An 11210-nucleotide genomic window follows, 5' to 3' on the forward strand; every position below is an offset into this window, starting at 1 on the left:
AACGTACCTCAATCAGATTGAGGATGTTTTTAGCAAAGGCCAGCTTAGGAGTACCCTAATTAAGTTAATAACAATGTACCTACCTATATAGTTTAAGTTTAAAAAATTTGGCTCTCAAAAGAAATTTCAATCGTTGTACTGTTGATATTTGGCTCTGTTGACGAATGAGTTTGCCGACCACTGGGATAGATGGTTAGAAACATCAATGAGAGTGAAACATCGATCAGCTGCCTCCTGCACGCCCCCTACTGGGGAGGATCGAGCCAACCAAGGTACATGCCCTTGACCCAAGACCCTTCAGTCCGCAGGCCAACGCTCTATCCACTGAGCCAAACCGGTTAGGGCCCCTTGATTTTTTTTTTTTACGTGTGATAAAATACACATAATATAAAGAAAATTACCCATTTCCACTAGTTTTTAAGTGTCCAGGTCTGTGGCATTCACATTGTTGTGCAACCATCCCCACCATCCATCTCCAGAACTTTCTCATCTTCCCAAAGTGACACTCTGTCCCCATTACACACTCACTCCCCACCCCTCTCCCCCAGCCCCTGGCAGCCACCATCTACTTTCTCTCTATGAATGTCACGCCTCTAGAGATCTCATGTCAATGTGATCACATATACTTGTCCTTATGGCTTCTTGCACTTAACATAATGTTTTCAAGGTTCATCCACTTTGTAGCATGTGTCAGAACTCCATTCCTTGTTATGACTGAATAGTATTCCCTTGTGTGTGTGTGTGTGTGTGTGTATCATATTTTGTTTATTCCTTCGTCTGTTGGTGGACACCTGGGTTGTTTCCACCTTTTGCCTAGATGATGTTTTTATTTATTTCTGCACCTTTCTGAATGCCTGGAGTACTTCATCATAAGACATTCCCACAAAATAGATCTATATAGAGTGGAAAGGAAAGATTGCCAGGAAATGTCATTAAATGAAAAAGATAGGCCCTGGCCTGTTAGCCCAGTTGGTTAGAGCATTGTCCCGATATGCCAAGGTTTTGGTTTCCATCTCTGGTCAGGGCACATAGAGGAAGCAACCAATGAATGCATAAGTAAGTGGAACAACAGCCCTACCCGGTTTGGCTCGGTGGATAGAGCGTCGGCCTGTGGACTGAAAGGTCCCAGGTTCTCTTCTGGTCAAGGGCACATGCCCAGGTTGTGGGCTTGATCCCCAGTAGGGGGCGTGCAGGAGACAGCCAATCAATGATTCTCTTTCATCATTGATGTTTCTATCTCTTCCTCTCCCTTCTTCTCTGAAATCAATAAAAATATATTTTAAAAAATAAGTGGAACAACAAATCAATGTCTCTCTCTCTCTCTCGCTCTCTCTCTCTCTCTCCACCCCGCCCCCCCAACCCCTCGGTAAAAAAATCAAGCCCAGCCAGCATGGCTCAGTGGTTGAGCATCGACCTATGAACCAGGAAGTCACAGTTTGATTCTTGGTCAGGGCACATGCCCGGGTTGCGAGCTCCATCTCCAGTGAGGGGCATGCAGGAGGCAGCTGATCAATGATTCTCCCTCTCCCTTTTTGTCTGAAATCAATAAAAATATATTTTAAAAAATCAATAAAAGTAAAAAAGATAATAGCACTCAGTTCACTCCAGGTTCTGTTCTAAACTCTTTACATGGTTTGGGACTCTGATTACCTCCGAGTTTGGGGCTATGACTAGCCCCATTTTGCAGAGGAGTAAACTGAGACACAGCAAGATTCAAGGACTGTCCAGGATCACACAGTGCTGAGCAGGGATTTGAACCCAGACCTCTGGCTCCGGTCTTTGTGTGTGTGATACCTCTGTTTCCCCCCGAGCGTGGGGGAGCACAGAAGACTTGGCTGGAAAGTTTGTAAGGAGGAAATTCTGGCCTAGGGGAGTTGGCTGAAGGCGGTCGCCCCTAATTGTTCCTTGACCTTTCCAAACAAGTCTGTGCACATGCAGACCCTGGGTGTTTACCGTAATCTTTATGCTTAATCTTTAGACATCCTTGCTTAAAGGACACTGCAGACGCATGTGTCCTCCCAAGAATGCTTACCTTATTGATGGTATCTAAATGTTAAACCTTATCTCAAACTGCTGTTACAATAAAAGCCCGAAGAGGCAGGCTCTCGAGGCTGTCTGGTTCCTATAGCGAGGCAGTCCCTTAGCCCTCTCTTTCACAGAAACCTGTGTCAGCGTAATCCTTCATCGGTCCCTCAGGGTCTGCTGGTCAGCCCTGGCACCTGAGACCAGCCCCAGTGTCCAAGCTGGGCCTGCTCCTAGGAACTTTCCAGAGGTCGTGTGTTCACACACGTGCCCACGTGCCCACAGGGTGTGGCACTTTCTTGGAAGGATTCCCAGCCAACCTCATGGCTGTTTTGGGGAGGGGCTATTTCCTGAACCTCCCAATTCAAAATGATGCAAAGGGATTTTCTTTTTAATTCACCAACTCCTGGCCTTTCCCTGGCCTCCTGGGAGCTCTGGGGAAGCCACTTCCTGCAGGCCTCTGGAATCCGGGGAAAACCCTGATTCTAGCTTCCTCCTGGAAACCCACTAGGGAAGGGTGGCTAATTATCCTAGTTTGCCCAGCTGTCCCAATTTTCACCCCAAAGTCCCCTGTCTGGGAATCCCCTGCAGTCCTGGGCAAAACGGACCATTGTTGGGGTGACCTGTAGCCTTCCTGCTGGGCTCCACTCTGTGATGTAGGGTGCAGCACGCCAACCTTCCCAGCAGCTCCCATGACCTCTGTTTTCTTCAGCTGTCAGATACGGGGGCTGGTCCCACTTTAAAAGAACTGGAGAGCTGGCCGGCGCGGCTCAATGGTTGAGTGTTGACCCATGCACTGCTTTGATGCCGGGTCAGGGTTCATGCCTGGGTTTCAGGCTCGATTCTCAGCACGGGGCGTGAAGGAGGCAGCTTATGGATGTTTCTCCCTTTCCCTTCCTCTCTCTAAAATCAATAAAAATAGTCCTAGCCGGTTTAGCTCAGTGGTTGGAGCGTCGCCGGACTGAAGGGTCCCGGGTTCAGTTCCGGTCAAGGGCATGTACATAGGTAGCAGGATGAATCCTGGTGCCCTTGGGGCGAGTGCGGGAGGCAGCCAATCAATGTGTCTCTCTCACACATATTGATGTTTCTCTCCCTTTCTGTCTCTCTCCCTCCCTTCCACACTCTCTAAAAAAATCCTCGGTTGAGGAAAAAATATCCTTGGGTGAGGATTAACAATAAATAAATAAATAAATTAATTAATTAAAAAATTAAGAATCCATAAAAACATATTTTTAAAAAGAAAGAAAGAACGGAAGAGTTCTAAGCACCCAGCCCTGGTCCAGCATCCAGGGTAGGACAATGGAGCTATTATTATAATTTATTATTATTACTGGGATTATTACCATTAGTGTTAAAATTATTAGTCACTTTATCATTTCCTGTCAGTCCCTCCTGAAGTAGTAGACACCGGGTCCCAGCTACATCCTGTCCTCTGTAGCGGCGCAGCCTCCGGGCTCAGCAGAGGCCGCCCCACCTCCCCTCCGCTGGCTGTTAAAGAATCTGGCACCCTCGGCTTCCTGCTGCTACACTCCCAGTGGCAGAGAGGAAGCTGAGGTCAGAAGGCCATGGCCAGCCCTTCAAAGCAGACAGGACAGTAGCTTGGTTCCACAGAGCTCCCCAGGCCATTCACTCCACCAGTGTGTGTGTGTGTGTGTGTGTGTATACATATAAAATAAAAGCATAATGTGCTAATTAGAAATTAGACCGGATGTCCTTCCCGACTACCTTCCAGACAAAGACAAAGCCTGGGCTGTGAGGGTGTTGTGGAGCACGAGTGACAGAATGACCAGAACTCCAGACTGATTAAAATTTAGAGAGCCTTTAGTGACCGGCCAGTGTCCGCTCCTCCACTCGGGAAGCCCAAGAGAGAAGCGGCCCCGACCATCTGCAGAGTCCAATATTTAAAGGGGACAACTACATCCGTGTTCAGGTTCCCACAGCAAGCAAAGCCAAGTTACAAAAGCTAATTGGGTAGTTTTAGTCAAGCTATTCATCATCCTCCTGTTAGTGATTTCTGGGTAACTTAAAGGTCAGGACGATTCTTAATTTTGATCTGTTTGTTCTTGTGGGCTGTTGTTCAGATGTGTTGATCTGTTTGTTCTTTGTGGGCCGTTGCTCAGGTGTGGGAGCTCAGTTCCCAGAAACTTTGCACAGGCTGTCAAGCTGCTAAGGTGGCTAGGTAATTAAGCAGGCCTAAAATTTTTCCTACTCTGTAACAAGGGAAGCCCGGGTCCCGGGTGCCAGAGGGAAGCCAGTGCCGGCAGCCAGGGGAAGGAAGGCCTACTCTTGCACAAATTTTGTGCATTGGGCCTCTAATATATATATGTTTTTATTGATTTTTATTTATAATTCTTTCCTTTATATATATGTGTGTATGTATGTAATTTTAACTGATTTCAGAAAGGAAGGGAGAGGTAAAGAGAGATAGAAACATCAATGATGAGAGAGAATCATTGATTGGCTGCCTCCTGCAGAACCATGACCTCCTGGTTCACAGGTCGACGCTCAACCACTGACCCACACCAGCCGGGCATGTTTTTATTGGTTTTTAAATTGAGAGGAAGGGAGAAAGAGACAGAAACATTGCGGATGGGTGCCCTGACTGGGAATTGAACCTGGGACCTCTTGGTCCATGGGACGATGCTCAATCCACTGACCCACACCAGCCCAGCTCTTTTTTTAAATTGTTGTGTGTATTTCTTTTTTTTAAATTGAAGTTCCCTGACTCTTCCTGGTCCTGCTTGCATGAGTGGCCACGACTAAGTGGAAAAGGGGAGGGGGCCCAGGCGGCGGGGGAGGGGTCTCTCCACAACATCCCCTTTGCACACAGAACTAAACAGACACACGCAGAGTCATTACTGAGGTTAGAAGTTGGCAGCCCGGGAAAGGGGAGAAACAGGTGGGGGCTTGGGGTGTCGTTAAAAAAGACAGGGCCCGCCCTGGCCGGTTTAGCTCAGTGGATAGAGCGTCAGCCTGCGGACTGAAGGGTCTCAGGTTCGATTCCAGTCAAGGGCACATGCCTGGGTTGCAAGCTCGATTCCCAGTGGGAGGCGTGCAGGAGGCAGCTGATCAATGATTCTCTCTCATCATTAATGTTTCTATCTCTCTCTCCCTCTCCCTTCCTCTCTGAAAAAAAAAAAAAAAAAGACAGGTTCTCCCCCCCCCCCCCCCCCAAACTGGGGTGCCTGGGAGGGACTGGGTCTGCTTCCAACTCAAGAGGAATCAGAAGGTCAAAAGTGGTTTGGGCCCTGGCCAGGTGGCTCAGTTGGTTGGCGCATCCTCCCGTACACCAAAAGGTTTTAGTGTACGGTCAGGACACATACCTAGGTTGCAGGTTTGATCCCAGGTTGGGACGAGTACAGGAGGCAACTGATTGATGTTTCTCTCTCACACTGATGGGTTGTTGTTTTTTCTCTCTCTCTCTCCCTTCCTCTCTCTCTAAAATCAATAAACATATCCTCAGGTGAAGATTTTTTTAAAAATCAATAAAATATATATATTTTAAAAAGCAATAAATATATTTTATTGATTTTTTTACAAAGAGGAAGGGAAAGGGATAGAGAGTTAGAAACATCGATGAGAGAGAAACATCGATTCAGCTGCCTCATGCACACTCCCTACTGGGGATGTGCCTGCAACCGAGGTACATGCCCTTGACCGGAATCGAACCTGGGACCCTTCAGTCCGCAGGCCGACGCTCTATCCACTGAGCCAAACTGGTTAGGGCTAAAATATATATTTTTTAAAAATCGGTTTGGGAAGGCCAGAATCATCAGGGATGGAGAGAGGAGGAAGGTGCAGGGGGTGGGGTGGGGGGCTGTTTGGCAACTGGGTGAAGGGGTTGCCCTCCCCCTGCTTCCACCAGCTTCTTGGAACCTATGAGGTGCCAGTCACAACTCCAGGTGTGAGGACACAGTGGAGAACCAGACAGACCCTCCGCCTCGTGGAGCTGACATCCTAGGAGAGAAGCCAGGCATTTAAGTCGGTGCCCAAAGAAACGGCCAGTGAGATGTCAGGTCGTCATAAAGGCCATGAAGACTACAGCAGACCGCGGACAGAGAGATGACTCTGCTGGTTCGGAATGAGGAGCTTCTGGGGAGTGGTGAGGCTTTGTTTCTTAGCCTGAGTAGTTGATGTTTTATTATTGTTGTTGCTTTTTAAAATATATTTTTATTTATTTCAGAGAGGAAGAGAGAGATAGAAACATCAATGATGAAAGGGAATCATTGATTGGCTGCCTCCTGCACGTTGGACCGAGCCCACAACCCAGGCATGTGCCCTTGACCAGAATCGAACCTGGGACCCTTCGGTCCACAGGCCGACGCTCTATCCACTGAACCAAACCAGCTAAGGCAACGTGTTTTGTTTTTAATCCTCACCCGAGGATATTTTCCCATTGATTTTTTACTTATTTATTTATTTATTTATTTTTCCCATTGATTTCTTAGGGAGAGTGGAAGAGAGAGGGAAAGACAGAGAGAAACATTGATGTGAGAGAAACACATCGATTGGTTGCCTCCTGCACTTGCCCTGACCAGGACCTGGGCTGGGGAGGAGCCTGCAACCCAGGTACCTGCCCTTGACTGGAGTCAAATAGAGACCCTTTGGTCTACAGGCCCACACTCTATCTACCCACTGAGCCAAACCGGCTGGGTGAAAGTTTTTTGGTTTGTTTGTTTTTTGTTAATCCTCACCCGAGGATTAATTTTTCCATTGATTTTTATTTATTTTTTATTTTATTTTTTTAAATATATTTTATTGATTTTTTACAGAGAGGAAGGGAGAGAGATAGAGAGTTAGAAACATCGATGAGAGAGAAACATCGATCAGCTGCCTCCTGCACATCTCCCACTGGGGATGTGCCCGCAACCCAGGTACATGCCCTTGACCAGAATCGAACCTGGGACCCTTCAGTCCGCAGGCTGACACTTTATCCACTGAGCCAAACCGGTTTTGGCATTTTCCATTGATTTTTAGAGAGAATGGAAGGAGGAGAGACAGAGAGAAAAAAAAACACATCGATATTTGTGACGGAGACACATTGATAGATTGCCTCCCACACTTGCCCCAGGGTCCCAAGGATTGATCCTGTAACCTAAGTACGTGCCCTTGATTGGAATTGAACCGGGGACTCTTCAGTCTGAGGGCTGACGCTCTACCCACTGAGCCAAACAGGCTAGGGTGAAAGTTGTTGTTGTTTTTTTGTCTCTGTTTTCTTTGTTTGTTTGTTTTGTTTTTAATGCATGGCTAAGGAAAGCTGTTTCCCTACGCACAACACTCTGACACCTAGTGTATGGGTTTCCACACCAAGAGATCCTCCGGTTTTCTGTGGACGCCACCCGGGTCAGTTCAGTTCTGACACTAACTATCCAGACGTTAAGGACTCAGTCCCGCAGGACTGCCCCCGCCCCCATCAGCCTCCAATAGCAGTCCCCACGCAGGGTTCCCACAACCTCTTCCTCGGGTTCAGTAATTTGCTGTAATGGCTCATGGAACTCAGGGGAACATTTCGGAGGTGTCCCAGTTGATTATAAAGGACATTGTAGAGGATGCAGACGAACAGGGGCAGGGAGGGGCCTAGACTCAGGCGCTTCTGTCCCCGTGGAGTAGGGGCGCATCACCCTCCCAGCACATGGATGTGTTCACCAACCCACACGCTCCCCGCATCCTGTCGTGTGGGGTTTTGTGAAGGCTTCATTACGTAGGCACGATTAATGAAGTCACTGGCTCTTGGTGATTAAATCCAATCTCCAGCCTTCCTCCTCTCCCTGGAGTGGAGGTGGAGCTGAAAGTTCCAACCTTCTAGTCACATGGTTGGTTCCTCTGGAAGTAAGAAGCGTTCTAGAAGCTCTGTGCCAGGATAAAGACCAAATATATATGTTTTATTATATCACAGAATCATACATGCAAAGGCCAATTTTCTTCAGAGAAGGGTACTCACGGACTCAAAGTTCTCAGGATCATCTGTATCTGCTCATTATTCCCATTCGAAACCCCAGGAAACCACTCCTCCCCACTCAGTGGCCTGACTTCAGCAGAAGAGTCCGTCGGAACTGTGCATTGCAATTGCTTTGCTGTTCTGTAACCCATACAGTCAGGCCTTGGGCCTGAGCACTTGCACCTGTAAAAGAGAAGTTCTGGAATGGTTTCCAAAAAAGAAAACAACCAGATGTCCTCTCACACACAAGAATGCTTCTGGTGCCCTGACCAGTGTGGTTCAGTTGTTCGGAGTGTATACCAAAAAGGTGGCAGGTTCAATTCCTGATCAGGCACCATACCTAAGCTGCCGGTTGGGTGCATGCAAGAGGCAGCCTGTCGATGTTCCTCTCTCACATTGATGTTTCTCTCTCTCCCTACCCCATCCTCTCTCTAAAATAAATTTAAAAAAAGAAATAAACTCCGATCTCTCTCTTATCTTAAAAAAAGAAAAAAAAAAGTTCCTCTTAACAACAAAATTGGAAACCACAGGCCTTCACCAGGAGAATGGACAATTAAGTTTTGAGCTATGGATCTGTACGTTGGAATATGATAAGGCAGAGAAAAGGAATGTTCTAGAACCATTTGCTTTAACATAGATGACTCTCAAGAATGTGTTCCTGAGTACATGGAATCAAGTAACAGAACGTGAACAGTAGGATATATTTTTGTAAAGTTGAAAATCTTGCACAAAACAGCAATTTAGTATTTGAAGATCTAAGTAAAGTGAGGGGAAGAGTCATTAAAAAATCTGAGGAAGTGTATTCCAGGGAGAGGGAGCAGCCAGTGCAAAGGCCCTGAGGCCAGACGGTGCCTGGCGTGTTGGAGGAATTGCGAGGAGGCCCCTGTGGTTGAAGCAGAGTGAATGGGGGGGGGGCAGAGAATGAGAGGAGGGGAGGGCAGAAAAGGAATGGGGCAGGTCACGCAGGGCCTATGAGCCACGGGAAGGAGTTGGGCTTTTCCTCTGAGTGAGGGAGGAGCCAAGGAGGGTTCTGAGTAGAGGAGAGACATGGCCTGACTCAAGTGCTCACAGGGTCCCCTGAAACCCCCAATGAAGGGAGGACAGACTGTGAGGGGTGAGGGCAGGAGCCCTGGAACAGACCAGAAGCGACTGCGTTGGTCCAGGTGTGTGACGATGGGGAATAGGGCAACAGCCCACTTTTGCTTATGAGCCAGAGGTGGGTGTGAGAGAAATGCGGGAATCAGGAAGGACCCTAAGATTTCTCTTTCTGAGCTACCCAATAGTTCCGTTTTTCTCTCGAGTCCTTACATAGGTGGGCTGAGCAGGCACAATAAAATACAACTGTTCGTTTATAAACTGGCCCCCACACAGAGGGCGACGAGAGACCGCAGAGGCAGATCACCCAGATCAACGGGGCGGGTTTAATAAGCAAAGGGACTTACATGCGCGGCTTGTCTGGATGACCACCAGATGGGTAGGCCCTGCCCCTGCCCACCAGAATCTTAAACGTTTATATAGAGGCCTTAACGGGGTCCAGTCACGTATTCAAGCATGTCAGACTCTCAACAACACCTTCCTCTCCAAGGCTGTGTCCTTGGCACAGACCCCACTGAGGGGACAGTAAGTGAAGTGTACATTCCAAAGACAGGGCAGAGGTGAGGAGCCTCCCGTTTGTCCAGGTCCAGCTCCAGGGCCAACTGGTAGTCAAACCTTCTTGATGATCCCCTCCAACAACGATACATCCCTTTTATTCCACTCCTTTTTAAACAAAACATATTTTTATTGCTTTCAGAAAGAGGAAGGAAGAGGGGGAGGGAGAGAGATAGAAACATCAATGATGAAAGAGAATCACTCATCAGCTGCCTCCTGTATGCCCCCTACTGGGGATGGAGGCCACGACCCAGGCATGTGCCCTGACCGGAATCATACCGTGACCTCCTGGTTCATAGGTCGACGCTCAACCACTGAGCCACACTGGCTGGGCCCTCTCCTTTATTATAGACACTCTGGCGATGCCTCCATGTCAGCACAAGTCCCCCGATTTCCCTCCAGCTGCATATTATGCCCTCAGCAGGATGAATCCCTCAGCCCAGTTTCCCAGGTACCAGGCTGTCTCTACTAGTTCACACTGGATCCCCATAGCTGCCCTGTGGGGGAGAATCTATCTTTCCTCATACGTTCTCAGACTCAGAAAGGAGTAGCCACGTGCCCCTGGCCACAGCAGTTAGGGCTCCGACCCCAGAAATAAACCTGTCTCTGCCCTTTTGTGCCGTGACCTGAAAAAGTTACTCAACCCCTGTTAAAGAAAAAATTATTCTGACGCTTGTTAAAACGGCAAGGAAGACTTGAGCCGGGTCTATTGCAATAGGGGATTGTAACAGGGTTGAGAGTTCAGGCTCCTCGCCGAATACAGCAAAGACAGCTGGGGATTGTGAGCCAAGGGAGGGGGTGTTGTCTATGGATGGAAAATGACTACATCGAGGGTAGAGGGACTCTTGCTAAACTGAACTGAGAATTCTTGCTAAAGAGAGGCCAAGGACTTATATGCATCAAAGATGAGGGACGAGGAACTTGATCAGATATCAAGGGTGGTGGGATGGCTTAGAACAGTGGCTCCCAACCTTTTTTTGGCCATGCCCCACTTAAGCATCTCTAGAATCCTGATGCCCCCCTGTGACATATAATTCTTATTATTCAAAAAGTGAACTCCTATTCACGTGGAGGGAGCCTAAAAGGCCATTAACTTTGTCTAAACAAGCTTCCAAAGACCATGGCATCCATGAAAGAGAAAAATAAAAGAACTAAAGGACAGTTGAAGTACTGAGGAAGAAACCACTAAGAAATTGTTTTAAAAATAATATTAAGTAATATAAAAAATAGCAAATAAAGCTTCAAAACATGTAAGAGAACTGAAATGCATAAATATGTCACAATATATTTATATACTGTATATGAGGCCCCTAGAACCATAAGAAATGCAAAAAAATTCACTGTTAATAACTCATTCTCGAATTGCCCCCCTTAAAAATCAAATTGCCCCCCCGGGGGGCGTGTGCCCCACGATGGGAACCACTAACGTAGAAGGAGTCTTTGCTCAGACTGGACTGGGCAAAGACAGAACACAGGCCAAGGTCGAAGGCTAGTGGAAAAGAAGGCTCAGAGACTAAAATTTGGTTCAGGGAAGGGTCTTTGGCACCCTCTGTGCTTGTTTCTCTCTGAGAAATGGGTGTAAGAGCCGCCACTCAGGACT

This window comes from Myotis brandtii, unplaced genomic scaffold (assembly GCF_000412655.1).
Source record: "Myotis brandtii unplaced genomic scaffold, ASM41265v1 scaffold1234, whole genome shotgun sequence".
Taxonomy (NCBI): Eukaryota; Metazoa; Chordata; class Mammalia; order Chiroptera; family Vespertilionidae; genus Myotis; species Myotis brandtii.